Source organism: Pinus tabuliformis, chromosome 2_1 (assembly GCF_031772625.1).
Source record: "Pinus tabuliformis cultivar Carrire ecotype Pingquan chromosome 2_1, CPIR1, whole genome shotgun sequence".
Lineage (NCBI taxonomy): Eukaryota > Viridiplantae > Streptophyta > Pinopsida > Pinales > Pinaceae > Pinus > Pinus tabuliformis.
This window is the reverse complement of record NC_142299.1, coordinates 831,769,744-831,789,512: the sequence shown is the minus strand read 5'-3', so window position 1 is coordinate 831,789,512 and position 19,769 is coordinate 831,769,744.

Genomic DNA, 19,769 nt, shown 5'->3' with positions numbered 1-19,769 from the left:
ACCCTGGGGAGGGACAATTTTTTTACACCCTGCTTCAGATCTAGAAAATTTAGGGCTTCCCGTGGTTTTTGATTGTTTGGTTCTTGTCCCTAGGGAGGGAGGAGTCTTTTGATGCCCTACTCCAGGCTTGAAACCCTAGATTTGTTTTGCTATAGTTGCCTTTCATTTGTGAGTTCTTTCATCCTAGGGAAGGAACGGTCTTTTGACACCTTACTCCAGGGTTGAAGCATTGTAGGTTCATACAGAAACCCCCCATCAATCCAACTTTTGTATGAACAAAGAACCCAATAAAAGGGGCAAAGGGAGAGCCCCAAGGAGGGGAAGACCAAACCTGGGAAGAAAAACGTATATACAAGAGATCATAGCAAAGGCTGAATTCGAAGCATCCTCTCACGTAGCTGTAAGGCCAGGAGCAAGAAGGGTGAAGTCAAAAGGACAATCAGTGGAACAACCAGTGGAACAACCAGTATCGGCTGCAGCACTCTATGGTGACTCAACATAGCAAGTCCCCCTGACTATGGAGGGAGCATCTAGCAGTTGACCTGATTCAGAGAATCTTGAGCTGGTGTTAGTAGAGGAGGAAGTTGCAAGTAGAGCATCAGTAGGATCAGACTGTTCTAGTAAAGGAAAGGGAGTTACAGCCGAAGGATCAAGCCATCAGGCCACAGGAGAAAGAGACAAGGAGATATTTACATCACCAAGAGACTGGGGAAGTGCTACTAAAGCAGCTCGAATCCCGGTAATAAAGAATCCGCAGCCACCCTTTGTAGAGCCTGTTGAAATCCCTAGTGATTATTGGAAAATATTCATGGCTCCTACAAACTCCACCATCGATTTCCCTATTGGAGATCTGGGAATCGGTGCGCCTACAAAGCCTATTCCATTGGCAGCTTTACTAACCTTCCATGGGCTTATCTTTGAATACTTCAACACATTTCTCTTTGAGTTTGATATAGTATGCAAGGGATATGACTACAAAACAGATGCCCAGAAGCTGAAAATTTTCCCTTCCACTCTAAAAGGGATGACTTTGCGATGGTTCATGGGCCTTGGAGGAAAATCCATTTGTACATGGGAAGATATGCAAATGGATTTCCTGGAGAAATACCAGGATTACTGTAAATCCTAGAACATTAAGGAGGAACTCTTCAAATTCACATAGAAAGAAGATGAAAGCTTGGAAGATTGTGTGGAGAGGTTCAACTACACCTTGTAGAGGTCAGGTCATTCTAACCTGGATAAGGAAATATTAAAAATTATCCTCCTTCGATCCCTTTGAGAAGACTCGATGGAGTTATTGAATATTGTAGGAAAGGGAGATATCTCCAAGGAGAAGTTCGAAGATATTTGCAAATTATGTATTCAATGCTCAAGGGGGCTTGCGAGAAACAAGCAGGGGGTCCGTTCAGTAAAGGGATCTGGCGGGGACATTACAAAAGAAAAAATCAGAAACCTGCTAGATAACCTGAGAACAGATATCCTCAGTACCCTGTCAGCACAGATGGACACCTTGCAAGTAAAACAAAAGCAGCTAGACCTGGACAGGACTATGGCAGTATTTTGCCCAAAGTGTTGAAAGAAGCATCCAGAGAGGGAATGTCCACTGAATTCCATATAGGAATGTGAAATTTGTGAGCTCAATCATGCGACAAGCTCATGCCCTTCCTTACCAGGCTTGAAAGCAGTATTTCAAGGAACGGAGGAGGACACGGAACAGCTGTACCTCATGGGATATCGGAAGCAATGGCCTCCTCGACCACCGATGGGAAATCAAGGTATGTACCTGGATCCATCACAATATTTTAATAATTGTAATATGAATCCCCAGACCATGCCTTATCCCCCCATGTGACCACAATATTGGTAACCACCTTGGCAGCAGTGGAACCCCCAAGCCAGTACGAGCTCCTCGTGGGCTCCAACCTGGTGAGGATCCACTCTTGCTCAGTTTCCTCCATAGATGCCCCAACAGCAGCTTCAACTGCCCTCCAATGTGCCTCCTGGTAACCAGCCTACCTATCCTCAGCTCCCAATGCATTCTAACCCTAACCCTAACAATAAGTGACCTCATCAAGCTGATGTTCTTAACCTGCCTTCATATAGTATCTCCACTAAAAAGCTGTATGAAATGAATATGCGATCAGGTCATATAGTTGATGCCCAACCTCCTCTTGTTATCATTGAACAACTTGATAGTGAAGGTAAGGAAGAAAAACTGGTTAGTAAAGAGCCAAAGAAACCCGATAGAACCCAGACGCTTCCTGTTAAACAGCATCAATCTGAACCACCTTACCCAGAGAGATTAATCATGAGTAAACTAGGTCCTCAATCTAAATTTGATTTACTAGGAGAATTGTAGAACTTATTTGTTAAAATTCCCTTGTTGCAAGCTATGAAGTATGTGCCAATCTATGCAAAGGCTCTTAGGGAATATTGTTCAAAGAAACCTGCCAGGAAAATTAAAGATCCCCTTACCATACATGTTATGGGAAAGTTGTCGGACTTTATGATGGGGAAATTAATGCCAGTGAAATATGGAGATCCGGGGAACCCGATCTTGACAGTACAGATTAATGGGGTGGAGATTCCAAATGTATTGGTAGACCTAGGAGCTGCCATCAATGTCATAACTACTGAAACTATGCATGCGTTAGGACTTCGTAATTTAAAGCATACACCTATAGTACTATAATTAGTAGATCGATCTACAATCAAGCCTATAGGAAAGTTGGAAGATGTGACAATTTCAGTGGATTCATGGCATTACCCCATAGACTTCTTGGTATTACATACACAATCTTCAGTAGGTAGTCATCCCCTAATTTTGGGTAGGCCATGGCTAGCCACTGTAGACGCTTACATTGGGTGTCTCTCAGGGAATATGGTCATTTATAATGGGCATAACACTAAGAATTTAGTGTTATACCCACCTGCAGAACCAAATTCACCTATAAAACCAGCAGGCAGTAAGAAGGCCGTATCTACGGTGGAGGATGTAACGAAAGAGGAAGAAGTGAGAGCCGTCCTTACTATCGGACATGCCCTACAATGAAAGATGGAATCAGAAGATGATGTAATCACTTCCTTCATGGATGATCCTTGTTCCATTTCGGAATCAAACCAACAGATCCTAGAATCTATCCTAAGCTATGAGACTCAAGAAACTATGGAGACAATAGAAGGATTAGAGGAATGTTAAAATTGGCAACCAAGGCAAAACTTCATGTGGGTCATCGTATTCATGGCTGATAATATTTTTATTAGATTCCTCTCCTTGAGAGGTGTAGGATTGATATAAAGGTCATCCGATTCCGATAAGTATTCATGGAGATATGAATTTATTTTGATTATGGAATTATTATCAAGCCGACCTACAACTCATGTAGGCTCAGAAGCCCAACAGTCGCATTTATTCACCCACCAAAGTTGTGTATAAACATAAGAGTACTTTTCCTCATTTGGACTCACTCATCTCATCACCTCTCTCTCTCTCTCTCTACTACGCAGAAATGAGTCTCTTCTCTACTGCGCTGAAATGGGTCTCTCTCTCTCACACATGTGAAGCCGGAAGCTGTTGAATTTGAAGCTGCAACTGCAGAAGTAAAGATTGACTTGCGTGGCCTAAAATATCTCATCTTTGGAACTATGTTATAGGTTCATCTGAACCTCCTCTAAAATCCGCAACTTTTGGTGGTGGAATGAAGTCAATCCGATGAACGGTTTGCAAGATATCGACTGCCCTAGTTTGAAGCCGGAAACTGCTAAAACTGAAGCTGCAACTGCAGAAGTAAAGAATGACCTGCGTGGCCTAGAAGATCTCCTCTTTGGAACTGCACTATAGTTTCATCTGAACCTCCTCTGAAAGCCGCAACTTTTGGTGTTGGAATGAAGTCAATCCGACGAACGGTTTGTAAGATATCGCCTGCCCTAGTTTGATAATGAAGTCGCTAATGCTGATGCTATTGATCTAGGGTTTGCTACTGCTGATATGAATCAGATTTATTGTACTATTTCTCTCTGCTGAATTATTGAAGATAAAAGAAGATTTGATCAAAGGGTTTCCCCACACCTTGTGGGGTTTGTCCCTGGCTAGCCGCCACATCTTGTGTCTCTTGTCTTGGCTTGTTTTCTGTCGATCGTTTAATGTTCTATCTGCACTTTACTTTATGTACGTGTGATTGCTAATATTTGGAATATAATAAGGAAAAGAAGTAAACTGTTATAAGCATAGAACATACCATAACTTAACATGGTATCGGAGCTGAGGTGAAGACAAAGCCCGAGCAAGAGCAAGAGCAATCATCGAAGAGAATATTGGCAAGGCTATCCTAAAAGAACTATGGGGTCCTCAACACTCTTTCCTGCTGAAGACAAGCTCCGTGAGAAGGCTGACTATCATGGATGGAAGATGTCTATCGATCTAACCCTTGAGAATCAAGGAGTGTTGGATCATGTGAGACGCAATATTGTTGAGCCTCCATCAAATGCATCCGTTGCTGCCTGGAACAAATGAAAAAATGGAGAAGTCAAAACAATAGAAGATCATCCGGGACTCTATCGACAAGCACTTGGTGGCCTACATCTCTGAACTGGACACCTCCAAGGAAATCTACGATAGAAAAGTGAGTTTATTTAAAGTTAATGATGCAAATCAAGTTTTGTTTCTTAGAAATAAGCTGAGGGAAATCAAGAAGGGTAAAGATGAAAGTATGCAAGCATACTTCTTAAGAATCACCGAGATCAAGAATGATCTCCTATATATTGGGGAAACTATTACTAACAGAGAAATGGCACTCACAACTCTTGGAGGATTTCCATTTGAATGGTATGTGTTCAGGACTACTCTTTTGAACTATAATGTAATTCCTAGTTTCGAGGAATTAATGGCTAGATGCATTCAAGAAGAAAAAGGGAAGAAGTGCAAGAAATGCCCATGCCTAATGGTCCTCATGCTGCCTTTTCTTCTCATGCAAAGAAAAGAAATAATTCTGGGACTAAATCAAAAGGAAGGGCTTGACCTCAGGCTAGAAGAAAATGACGATGTTACATTTGCGATAAAGCAAGTCACTATGTATGAGATCATGAGAATCATGATGAATGAGATCATGGACATATAGGATAGCATGATGATGATGCACACTAGTTTGAGCAGCATTATGATGGATAAAATCATGGACATGGGCAACATGATGATAATCATGATTAGAGAAGCATGGTACAGTATGCAGTGGTGCAACTTGAAATCCCTCTGATGGCAATCAAAGGAATGACAAATTCAACAACAAAGGTAAGAGGAGAGCTGGGAATAAAGGAAGAGGACAAGCATTCAAAAAGGCTAGAAATTCTAGGATGTATTAAATGCACCTGACCTCAAAAGGAACCTAGTCTCCATCTTGGCAATGGAAGACAGAGGCTACAAGGTAACCTTCAGCAATGGCAAGGTATGTATATGGAAAAATAATGTTAAAGATGCCTTTACTCTTGGGTTTAGTGTTGATTCATTATATCAGGTCGATGGAAGTCCGCTAGGTGTCATGTCTTGTGACACAACTCTTTATTCCGAACTTTGGCATCGGAGGTTTGCCCACCTTCATTACAAAGCTCTACCTGATGTAAGACAGATGGTAACAGGGATGCCCAAATTCCTAGTAGAGAAAGAAGGTGTATGTCCGAGATGTGCCAAAGGAAAGCTCAAAAGGGGACCATTCCCCTCAAGCCAAAGCAAGACCTTCGATATATTACAATTGGTTTACTCAGGCATACCTGGGGTTGGCATTAAGAGGGAGACTACTACACCACATACTCCTGAGCAGAATGGTGTGGTGGGAAGGAAGAACCACATGATGATGGAAGCTGTCCGGGCCATGATCAAAGACTTCCAAAGTTTCTATGGGCTGAAACTACAATCATATCCGTATATGTACAAAATCGATGCCCTCATCAAGCATTGGGTTCCTAAACTCCTGAAGAAATGTTCACCACCAGTCAAAGGGAAGTCGTGATTAGTCATGATGTCACCTTTGACAAAGATATGGCTCTCAGCAAGGTGGACAATCTGCTGACTTTGAGTAGCTCTCAAGAAGCCAACACCAGGGAACCGAAAGAAAAGGATGATGAATCAATGCCTGATGTAGAAGAACCCATGGATCCAATTGATCCTCATCCACATGAGCCTTCCTCTTCTAGGAAGAGGCCTTCATGGCTTAGGGGGATACTTGATGATGCTGAAGGACATGTTGCACCCTGAGGAACCTTCCATCAAAGTAAGAAACTTAACAGGTATCAGGGATACCTGACCATCATGAGCACGATCATACAAAATGAACCTTCATCATTCCCGATGTCATCAAGCATTAACTATGGAAGGATTCTATGACCATAGAATATGAGTCTATTATGGAGAATGATGTCTGGGAAGTAGTTCCCAGACCCTGGACAAGACAATTGTTACTTCAAAATGGCTTAGATAAAGCATGCAGCAAATGGAAGTATGGAAAAGTATAAGGTTGATTTTGTTGCTCGTGGTTTATCCCAGAAGGGAGGTATAGACTATGATATTTGCACTTGTTGCCAAATATACGACCATCCACTTGATCATAGCCCTTGTGGCTTCACAAGGATGGAACCTACATCAGATGGATGTTAAGACCACGTTCTTGCATGGTTCTATCAAAGAAGAGGTCTATGTGGAGCAACCTGAAGGATTTGAGATTTATGATTGAAAATCTCATGTATGCAGGTTGAAGAAGGCTCTCTATGGGCTGAAGAAAGCACCCTGAGCATGGTATGAGAGGATCGATAGCTACTTGATGAAGCTGGGATTGACTAAGAGTGAAGCTGATCCTAACCTTTACTTTAAGGTTGAAGATGACAAGCCTCTCATACTAGTGTTGTATGTGGATGACCTCTTTCTAACAGGTGCAAACCCTCTCATTCACAAATGTAAGAGGGAGATGGCTTCTGAATTTGAAATGAAGGACCAAGGACTTGAAGTGTGGCAGAAGCCAAGGGAAATTTTCCTATCTCAAGGAAAATATGTGGTAAATATATTGGAAAGATTCGGTATGATGGACTGCAAGCCTGTGACTACCTCGAGGATCTTAACTTTTAGAAGTTATATAGTAGTGATGTCAGACCAGACTTGGGAAATGCCTCTGGGTTTCAAAAACTCATTCACATTGATGTTCTTGGTGAACCTCCATCCGAACATATGTTTTTCAGTTAGCATTGTGAGCTCATATTTGGTTGAGCCTCACTGGATTAATGCCAGGAATCTTTTGAGATGTCTTCAGGACACAATCTCTCATGGATTAAGATACACTGCCGGAGATGTGAGACTACTTGGATATACTGATGTTGATTGGGCAGGCAGTGTGGTGGACCGTAAGAGCACTTCTGGGTACAGTTTCACCTTGGGATCTGCTTTGATATCCTGGATGAGCAGGAAGCAGAAGTCGGTGGCTTTGACCACTGCCGAATCAGGATATATTGTTGCTAGCATAACCTCATGTGAGGAAGTCTAGTTGCAAAAGCTCTTCAGTGAGCTATTTGGATTTACATTGGATACCACTGTGATTCTCTGTAACAACCAGAGGTGGGATTCAATTATTGAGGAATCCCATATTCGTCAATTGCTCCAACAGATAGACATCATCTGGGATATGGTAAGTCGATGAGCAAGGAAGCTCCATCACATTAAGATGATGTACAGGTTGATACACCTTGTCAAATCCCCGAGGAAAGATCTAATCTGTGATTTTCCCAAACGACTTGGAGTCGGCAAGAAACCCTTGTACAAGGGTCTTGGATGTTGCATACATTGAGCTCTGGGAGCTCTGAGGGCTTGCGGTTCCTACTAGAGCAACATATGACCACGGGGTGACTCACCCTGCCCTAGTGGTGCACACTGGAACAAGATGATTCGCTCCCTTGTGGGAAAAGATGATTCGCTCTCTTGTGGAACAGGATGATTCGCTCTCCTGTGTAGCAGGATTGATGTGTTCTCCTGTGAGGACAGGATTTATTAGTTCTCCTGTCGAGGCATCCTACCCATGCAGTCTGGGACTCATGGGAAGTACCTCTCATCTGATCAATGAGTAGGGAAATGAAGCTAGGGACCATAGTAGTACCGATGGATGCATTGTTGTATCTACTGTACTCCCTACGCTAGGATGACCTCCATTGATCTGGGATCAATGATACTGGTCTGGGACTAGTGGTAGGAGTTGTACCATACTATGACGCTAACTTCGGGTCGGTTGAGACTGGTCTGGGACTAGTGGTACATACTCCGAGACTGACTTCGTGTCAGTGCAGTACTGGTCTGGGACCAGTGAAAGTGGTACATACTATGACACTGACTTCGGGTCGGTTGAGACTGGTCTGGGACCAGTGGTACACTCTCTAAGACTGCGATACTGGTCTGGGACCAATGGTAGGAGTTGTACCATACTATGACACTGACTTTGGGTCGGTTGAGACTGGTCTGGGACCAGTGGTACATACTCCGAGACTGACTTCGTGTAAGTGCAGTACTGGTCTGGGACCAGTGAGAGTGGTACATACTATGACGCTGACTTCGGGTTGGTTGGAACTAGTCTGAGACCAGTGGTACACTCTCTAAGACTACGATACTGGTCTGGGACCAGTGGTAGGAGTGGTACTTACTATGAAGCTGACTTCGGGTCGGTTGAGACTGGTCTGGGACCAGTGGTATGCACTCTGAGACTGACTTTGAGTCAGTGGAGGATGATACTCGTCTAGGACCAGTGGAGTTGTACTCACTATGACGCTGACTTCAGGTTGGTTGAGACTGGTCTGGGACCAGTGGTACATACTCTAAGACTGAATTTGAGTCAGTATGATACATCCTCGACCATTTCTTCTTCTTCATAATTTGGACAAAAGCATAGCAGAACATAACAATGCAAGAGCAGAGCAGAACAGAGAAAAAAAGTACAGATCAGTGCAGGGCAGAACAAGACAGCAGAATAGGCAGAATAGAGTAGAGCAGGGCAAGGGTCAGGCTATACAGGGTAGTGCATTTGATGGATGAATAGTAACGACCGATAGACAGATTGCAGATGAAGTTCTCCATGGTTGAGAGCGAGTGTTAAAATTGGCAACCAGGGAAAAACTTCATGTGGGTCATCTTATTCATGGCTGATAATATTTTTATTAGATTCCTCTCGTTGAGAGGTGTAGGATTGATATAAAGATCATCCGATTCCAATAAGTATTCATGGAGATATAAATTTATTTTGATTATGGAATTATTATCAAGCCGACCTACAACTCATGTAGGCTCAGAAGCCCAACAGTCGCATCTATTCACCCACCAATGTTGTGTATAAATATAAGAGGAATTTTCCTCATTTGGACTCACTCATCTCATCACATCTCTCTCTCTCTCTACTACGCAGAAATGAGTCACTTCTCTACTGCGCTGAAATGGGTCTCTCTCTCACACATGTGAAGCCGGAAGTTGTTGATTTTGAAGTTGCAACTGCAGAAGTAAAGATTGACTTGCGTGGCCTAGAATATCTCCTCTTTGGAATTGCATTGTAGGTTCATCTGAACCTCCTCTGAAAGCCGCAACTTTTGGTGTTGGAATGAAGTCAATCCGATGAACGATTTGCAAGATATCGACTGCCCTAGTTTGAAGTCGGAAACTGTTGACACTGAAGCTGCAACTGCAGAAGTAAAGATTGACCTATGTGGCCTAGAATATCTCCTCTTTGGAACTGCACTGTAGGTTCATCTGAACCTCCTTTGAAAGCCACAACTTTTGGTGGTGGAATGAAGTCAATCCGATGAACGGTTTGCAAGATATCGTCTGCCCTAGTTTGATAATGAAGCCACTAATGCTGATGCTATTGATCTAGGGTTTGCTACTACTAATATGAATCAGATTTATTGTACTATTTCTCTTTGCTGAATTATCAAGAAGATTTGATCAAAGGGTTTCCCCACACCTTGTGGGGTTTTCCTTGGCTAGCCACCACATCTTGTGTCTCTTGTCTTGGCTTGTTTTCTGTCGATCGTTTAATGTTCTATCTGCACTTTACTTTATCTACATGTGATTGCTAATCTTTGGAATATAATAAGGAAAAGAAGTAAACTGTTATAAGCATAGAACATACCATAACTTAACAAGGAACCACCTGCTGATGCACCTCATGAAAGTATGCAAGTGGAATTGGAACCAGGAAAAACCTTAAACATTAATCCAACCCTATCAGAATCTCAGAAGGAGCAGCATATAGACATTCTGCAGAAACATAAAGAGGCCTTCACTTGGGATTATGCAAATATGAATGGAATCCCTACCAACTTATGCACCCATCACATAAACATCAAGGAAGATTGTCATCCTATAAGACAACCTCAGAGGAGAATGAACCCTGCATTGAAGAATGTGGTGAAAGAAGAACTTCAGAAGTTACTGGATGTAGGTTTTATCTAACCTATCTCAAACAGCCAATGGGTCTCACCATTGGTAATGGTCCCAAAAAGAATGGAAAATGGCGGATCTACATAGATTATCAAGAATTGCATAAGGCGATGCAAAAATACCACTTTCCCTTTCTGTTTTGATCAAGTGTTAGACACATTGGCTGGTAAGAAGTATTTCTCTTTTTTGGATGGGTTTAGTGGATATAACCAGATCCAGATTGCTCCTGAGGACCAGGACAAGACCACATTCACATGCCCCTAGGTGACATTTGCATACCGGGTCCTTCCTTTTAGCCTGTGTAATGCTTCTGCAACATTCCAGAGGGCAATTTTGGGAATCTTCTTTGACTTGATAAATGATAGTGTTGAGATCTATATGGATGAATTTACTCCGTATGGGGAATCATTCATGGTGGGATTGAAAAATCTGGAAAAAATTCTCGCAAGGTGTATACAAGCGCGTGTCTCTCTGAATACAGTGAAATGTCACATGATGATGGAAGAAGGAATCGTTCTGGGACATTTTCTCTCAGCTGAAGGAATCAGGATGGATCCAGCAAAGGTACACGTAATTATGCACTTCCCAACACCTAAAACAGTCACACAGGTATGTAGTTTCATTGGTTGTGCTGGTTATTATAGATGTTTCATAGAAAATTTTGCAAAAGTAGCACACCCACTATTTCAATTACTAACGAAAGATTCAGAACTTGTATGGACAAAAGACTGTGATCCAACGTTTACAAAAATTAAGGAGTTAGTTTGCAGTGCTCCTATCCTTCGAGGACCTAACTGGGAATTACCTTTCCACATTCATGCAAATGCCTCTCAGACAGCAATTGGTGCAGTATTGGGATAGCAAGAGGATAAATTACCTTACGCAGTCTACTATGTTAGTAAAAATTCGGCTCCTGTTGAATTAAACTACAAAGTGACTGAGAAAGAATTTCTTGTTGTTGTTTATGCCATCAACAAGTTTCGGCACTACATTACCGGGTATCCTACTATTGTGCACACTAATCATGCAACCATGAAGTATTTAATGAATAAACCTATTACCCCTGGTCGAATTACAAGATGGTTATTGCTACTACAGGAATTTGATATCACTATAGTAGATAAACTGGGGAAAGACAATGTGGTCACAGATCTTTTATCTAGGATAGAACGTGATGGTAACGAAACACCAATTGAAGATGATTTTCCTGATCAGCATCTTTTTGCAGTTTCTACTAACACTCTGTGGTATGCAGATATTGCTAATTATCTTGCTATAGGTAAAGTGCCTCGTCACCTATCCTATAAGGAGCAAATGAAGATCATTCACCAGAGTACCTGATATTCATGGATGGCAGGATATCTCTTCCATACGGGAGTGGATCAGCAGATTCAGCGTTGTGTAGCAGGAGATGATATTTTCGAGATATTAAAAGCTGCACACAGCAAACCTTGTGGTGGACACTTTGCAAACAAAAGAACAGGTCATAAAGTACCGCAAATTGGATATTACTAGCCCTCCATCTTTTGTGACGCTCAGGATTACGTGCAGAGGTGTGATAGCTATCAACAGGTGGGACAACCTGGGAAAGTAGATGAGATGCCCCTACAACCCCAGATAACTCTTGAACCATTCGAGAAATGGGCCATCGATTTCATTGATCCCTTCAACCCACCTTCGCATCAGAAGGCTTACATCTTGGTCTGCACCGACTATGTAACTAAATGGGTGGAAGCTAGGGCAGTCACGAGAGCAACAGAAAAAGTGGTGGCAGACTTCCTTTTTGAAGAAATCTTTGCCAGGTATGAGACTCCAAGAGAAATTGTATCAGACGGTGGATCACAGTTTACATCTGATATGATAGAAAAGCTAATTCAGAAATATGGGGTCAAACATATAGTGACAACCCCCTATCATCCCCAGGTGAATGGACAATTAGAAAGCACAAATAAGGTATTGGAAAATATCTTGACAAAGACAGTAGCAAGCCATCACTGGGATTGGGCACAAAAACTTCCAAAAGCTCTATGGGCATACAGAATGACATGGCAGAATACAACAGGGTTTTCTCCATATGAATTAGTCTATGGAAAATCCCCCTTGTTTCTGGTGGAATTTGAGATAAGTACACTCAGAACAACTCTGGAAGTAGGCCTAGATTTATCAGAAGCCCAAAAACACCGACTGGAACAACTGAATGAGTTGGACGAGATTTGAGCAGTGGCTGTCCAGAGAACTACTGCTATTCAACAGTAGAGAATGAAATGGCATGATAAATTCATCAAAACTAAGGTGTTTCAGGTGGGGGACTAGGCGTTATTGTATGACTCCAGATTTAAGGATTTCAAAGGCAAGCTCTGCACTCGCTGGATGGGCCCATATCAAGTAGATGCAGTGTTCGACAATGGAACGGTTAGACTAAGTACAATAGATGAAAACCATACTTCCTTCTTGGTAAACAGACACCGTCTTAAATTATATCACCATCCAACCTCTAAAGATGCTTTTGTTAAAAATTTGTCTGCTTCATCTGATTTAATGGTCATTGCAAAACAAGACACCCTCACTCTGCTCTAAAAAATAAATAAATAAAAAAATAGATAAAAAATAAAATAAATAATATATATTGCTGTTTATTTGTTTATGTTTTGTAGGAACAACAAAGGAATATGGCGAGGAGAAATATAACACCCAACGCTGTCACTTTATCATTCATTAAGAGTTGTTACACCGTAGTTGTTGTTACTCTGCAAACTGTCGTTACACTGTAGCTGTTGTTACTCCATAACTGTCGTTACACCGTAGCTACTGGTACTCTACAATTGCCATTACACCGTAGCTACTATTACTCCATAACTGTCATTACACCGTAGCTGCTATTACTCTACAACTTCCATTACACCGTAGCTGTTGTTACTTCACCGGAGCTGTTACTCTGTAACTGCTATTACACCGTAGTTGCTGTTACTCCATAACTGTCGTTACACCGTAGCTACTGTTACTCCACAACTGTCGTTATGCCATAGCTGCTGTTACTCCGCAACTGCCATTACACCGTAGTTGTTGTTACCTTGTAACTTCCGTTACACCATAGCTATTGTTACTCTGCAACTCTCATTATATCGTAGCTGTTGTTACTCCGCAACTACCGTTACACCGTAGCTGCTGTTACTCGGCAAGTGTCGTTACACCGTAGTTGCTGTTACTCCATAACTGCCATTACACCGTAACTGTAGTTACTCTGCAACCGTTGTTACTCACTGTTGCTGCTATTCACTGTTGTCACTACTTCAAAACAATGGTTATTCACTGATGCCGTTACTCACTGTGCTGCCACTCACAGTTGCTGCTACACGTTGTGTTGTCACTTCGTTAGGTAAGTCCGCAGGTACGTCTCTGTCGTTTTATGGATTTAATTAAGTCTTCCAAAAAGGACAAGTAAATGTGCTGAGGTCGGATGTCATTAAAGTTGGGGGGGGGGAACCATCATAAGAAATGACGGTGTACCACGAAAAATATTTAGTGCACATAAATCCCGCTCAATCGAATATAATGATTTCAGTACTCCATAATCATATTTTTAAACGCATTGGGATGCGGATTCATACGCACCAAGTCATATCGGTCACTTCCCCACACGCCGCATTTAATTTTCAGAACACACCTTAGTACCATCTTAACTTGCCATGATGTCTGAGCGTACCAGTACTGGACTTGCCATTACTCCCATACGTACCAGTATTGTTCGTCCGATCTTTCCCAAATCAGCCATGACATTATTTCAACCTCCAATGGTTTGGAGACCTGTCACTCTCCCCTGCCAACCAACTACAGTCGACGTGCTGATTCTGCCTTCACAATGACGGATGGCCGATCAATTCGTCATGAACCTAAGAACACAAGGGCAGCTTGGAATAATCGGGAGGTATGGCAAGTTTTTCAGAATGCAGGATGGGATGTGTATTTTGACAGGTTGAGAGGATTTAATGAAGAATTGACAGTGGAATTCGCACTGAACTTGGTGGAAGAGGGCTCGTGTGTTCGCAAAGTGGTGATCACCGTAATGGAAGAAATCATTGCGGAAGTCAGTGGACTTCCTCGAGTTGGGGAACGATGGTTTGTGAGAAGAATTACCCTTTCGGAATTCCCCGAGGCCTTCCTTCAAGCCGGAGAGAGTATAGCACAGAAAGGTAGGGGATATGATAGAAATTCGCTACCATATCCATGGGGAGAAGTAGCAGAAGTCGTCATCAAATATATGACATGCGAGGGCAGATACTCCACAATCTTCAGATATCACCTCCGCATATTAGCTCACCTACGATTTCCACATGTAGAGGCTTTCTCCATGAATGTACCCTACTTGCTACTAAGGAGCCTGCATCTAAAGTCACATTTAACTCAGGGGGCTCGACAAGTACTGGTGGTCATCACTCATCATGGGTTGGTGCGGCTATTAATAATGAATGCCATTGGACAAATTCCGATTCCGTGGAAGGTGTTTCAGGACTCCACAAAGGAATAGATAGTAGCTCTTATTGCTGCTAGGGTAGAGGAATCCAAAGCTATGGAGGAGGATCCTGTCGAAGATGACTATGTCGATCAGGAAGAACCAAAGGAAATGGAGATGGAAACAGAGGAATTTGGGGAAGAGATAGCTCCCCAAGATCAAGCAGAAAGTATGGAGGCAATGGTAGATATAGGGGTTGATGCAGAAAGGCCTGCTAGTACCACAAATGAGGTTGTACCACAAGAACCAGCTTCACCCGTGGAATTAGCAGAGCAAGTGGATGCTATGGCAATCACGGGAGTAGACCCACAATAGGCCAGCGTGGGCGAAGCAGTTGATATGGTGACCAAAGGAACCCCACAAGGATCTCCTGCTACCATGGAGATAATGGAGGAGGACAATCCAGTTGAAGAGGAGGTCGTGACCACACTGACAATGGAACTTAGATAAGAGGAAGGACAAAGACAAGAAGGGCCCAAAGTTGAGGAGACTGTGGGATCCTTCAAGGAAGCAGCAGAAGAACCAGGGCGCGAAGTTGACACTGAACCACAAGAACCAGCATCAACTTCGGGGCCAAACATGGAATATGCACCCCAGTTCCTCCTCTTCGCCTCAATTCCAAGAGGAGCGAGGGTAACTCGTTCCCCTCGACATGAGAAAAAGAGGATATTGTAATTCCAGTGGCTCTGAATCTGTTACAGAGGCCACAAGCTCACAGAGTGGAAGCCACTCAGGTGGCGGGTGCCTTGGAGCAAGAGAGGAGAAAAGAAATTCGAGAGGCTGGAGAACCGAGAAGAATCCCAGCAGACACAGCAATAGGAGAGTATATCACCAGCACATCGCCAGTTGCGGTGCATGTGCATGAAGAGGAGATCGTTGTTGGTGAAAAGGAGGGACCAAGTGAAACGGTCCCGACGACTGAGCCAATGATACAACCAAGCGAGGGGGCTGTTGAGCACGAGATAAGTGGAGAAGAGCGAGCAGGGGAGGAAAATCCCCCAATCAACACAGCAGAAGATGTTTTGAGGGATTTGCCTCCGGTTGAGGAAATACTAGTTAAGTAAGAATGGATAGAGCTATGTGAACAACGAAGGTTTCCAATGAAACAAAAGTATCAGTTACAGTTCAAGGAAACGATGCAGCTCAAAATGGAAGTGCAGAAGCTAAGAAAGAAGGTGATTAAAATGCAAAAAGATTAACGAAGCACAAACAGCAAGCTAGAAAGGCCAAAACCATCCGGGTTGACACAGAAACCCAAGTAGATCGGATAGTCATGACCTCTGCGGACACTCAGACAAACCCGATCGACCAATTGTTTGAAGATCAGGAGTATGCCCTAACAGTTGAAATTCAGTCCTGGAAATCTACTGCGGCCCAATATAAAAATGAGATCAGAAATACTGAAGAAAGGGCCTCCACAACAATTTTTGGATATGTGGAGCGTATGGATGTGATGAGGCTACGACATGAAAAACAACAACTCATGGCAGAGCAGCTAGAGAAGAAATAGGTAGAGCTAAAGGCCGACAAGGAGCAGATGTTCGAGCTAGTGCAAGAGGTTATAGCATGTCGCCCCCCTGCTTCTTGTTATTCCTTATTTTTGCATGAACATTTCCTTTTATTCTGCACGGAAAGTATTAAGAATGAGGTCAGCTATGAGATGGAGGATGGTGTGCAATTCCTCTAGATTTTGAGGAGTCACGATGTACCAATGCAACATCTGATGTGTGAATTTTACTTGCACGGGTACTTACTGCAGCTGGACAGAGATTTCAACCTGATCCTGTATGTGGGGGACATTCATTTAAGGGCCCTCACCTCTTATGCTTTTAATCAGATTCATTGGCAGAAGGCTAGTAACACTTTTGAATCCAATCAAGTCATAAAGCCATTTATAGTAAGAGGGGAACATGAGAGGTCAAACACAATGTTCAATAAGCATAGGACCTTTCTAGGGATTGGGGAAAACAGAGATAGAATGACGAGGACACAAAAATGGTGTCTTGATCTTTGTGTCAAGCAACTCACCACATTTCAAAAAGAGGCCCTTAGTTGCTGTCAGAGGAGGTGGATGATGTCACCAACAACCGTCCGGGAGAGAGAACCTTTTGGGGCACCAAATTTTGCACGTGTACTTACTAGGGTGCCTAGGTATGTGGCATGTGTCTAGACATGTGGGTCCCAGTGGATGGGGCTCTGGTTTCAGTTCCCTATTCTCTGGTTTCCTACTGAAGATTATACTCTAGTTTATGATGTCCTGACGGATTGGTGGAAGGAATTTGTCCTCTCAGACGGATTTAAAGTTCCAGGGACAGAAATGGCCAAGGAATATGATCTTGCCCAACTTCATGAAACCTACAGTTTACGGAACCCAGATTTGTGAAAGCAGAGGACTGCATGAGGACATGCAGTAGGCTGGTTGGGGGGAGATGTTGGGTACCAAATTGGGCCATCTTTCTACCTATTTCCATTACCCTTTTTGACCCTTTTTCACTCATTTACCCATGTTGTTATGTTAAACTTACAAGGTAAATTCCCCCTTACTTGTCCTATTCATATATTTTAATTAATGAAGTAAAACACATGGAGTCTATCTATTTGCGGTACTAAATTATGTGTTTGACCGCAGCATGAGAATAGTAACCCTCAACTCAGCATATTGCAACAAAACTAGCAACGGCCAATCAGAAAGAGGACGCGCAACTCAGGGAACAGGCTCTGTGAACTATTCTTAGGCCTTCTCGCTATCTCAGACATCTGATGTTGATGCTATTTCAACTGATGTATATCTTTGTATCTACATTTCCTATGTTTTCGGGAGATCTGTTAATCTCCCTCGCTGTGTATAAAATGCAGGTTGATCCTGTGAATGGGGGTTCACCCATCAGTATTGTAAACCTTTGTTACCGATTAATAAAAGATCGTTCATTTTGTTGTTCTAATTCTTTTCGTGGCTAACACAGCCCTGATCAGAGAGCTGGGCCCACTCTTCTGATCAGGTGTTGTGTCTTTGTGTGTGTGATTTATCAGTTTGTGTTGTTGTTACAGTTCCTTACTGTTATAGTTATTTCTGCAGTTCTGTAAATTGTTAATCTTGCATTTATGTTTTGAATCTTAAACCATGAACCCTTGGTTGGGAAAGATTACGTGTTTGCCCCTGCATATACCTTGCGCATTGCCTTGAAAGGATACACACCCAGATTGATAAGATTAATGTCGGAACAAGGTAGATAAATCACCCCTACCTAGACACCAACAATAATCACTGATAATGTCATTGCTTTTAAGTCAAAAAAGATGATTGAATTCTGTGAAAAGTATCATATCGCATTAGGGAATTCAACTTCTTATTGCCCACAAGGTAATGGGTTGGCTGAATCTTCCAATAAATCATGAGTCAATATAGTCAAGAAGATGTTGGAGGTCATCAAGAAGAATTGGCATAAAAGGCTTATCAATGCTTTATGGGCGGATAGAGTAAGTAACAAGAAAACCATAGTCATGTTGCCTTTTTAGTTGGTGTATGGGATTGATACTATCTTTCCTTCTTCTCTTGTTGTTGCGGTCATGAATATCTTGCAGGAAGTGGGTAGCGAACCAAATGATGTGCAGCGAATAATAAAGTAGATGATTCATTTACAACAAACCAGGGTGGAAGTATTTCAGAATACTTCTAAACTTCAGGAAAGAATAAAGAAGATTTATGACCGAAAGACTAAAGCACATGATTTCAACTTGAGAGATACAGTTATTCTTTGGGATGCATGGAATGAAGAGAAGGGAAAGCATGGTAAGTTTGAAAATCTATGGAAAGGACCATACAAAATCTCACCTTTGAGAGGCAAGAATGCTTATCAACTAGAAGAAATGAATGGAAAAGGTTATTCAGGGGGAGCAATAAATGGTAGGCTTCTCAAGCACTACCTTACTTGGGTAATTTCTAGAAATTTTCATTATCATTTTACATACCAGTTTACCTTCCTATCAGAGTGTGAAGTAGCTATCATGGGAGCTTAAAGCCCGATGAGAAGGCCATAAGGCTTCTTTGACCAACTGCTGATTTGAAAGATCCACCTTTTTTTTATTTTTCAAAGTTATTTAATCAGTTAGTTTTCAGTTTTTAGTTTGATCTTTGTGTTTTAACTCCATTCCCAATGGATAAGGCTAGCTAGCCTACGGTTTTCTTGACACCTACTAAAGGAGATTCCATCCCCAGCTGGAGCCAATGTTAGTGCCTGTCAGTCATATCAGTAACCAGTGATCAAATATGATCTTTCAAAGTTTTGATAGGATCTTAGGTCAATTTTTTTATGTTTTCAATAGGTCATCAAATAAAAATTTTGATCATTAGTTGTTGAGTCTAGGTCAGTGCTACTCCTTTCAGTATATATAGTTCTCATTAGCTGTCATGGTCATGCCATTTTTGGTCTCAGAACAGTTGAAGTGTCAGCATATAAGTCTTGGTCTAGGGTTTCCACCGGTGTTGTCATTACTATGTCCAAATTCAAAGAAAATAGCCATCATGGTTATGTGTCTTAAATCTTCACACAGAGGGAGATATCATGTTAGGAAATAAAGGTAATAAAAGGTATCAAACAACATTTATGAATATATTACTGCAAAAGGAAAGGTATATTGTCATCGTTTTACATATACAAGAAAAGGTGTTTTGTAAGTTTTAAAGACATTCCAAACATTTGTTTTCATCATTCAAATGTAGAAAAGACCCCAATTGATCATCCATATCCCAAAAGACTCATTCAACATCGAATCTCACTCTCAAAGTGCATTTCAAACCCTCTCGCT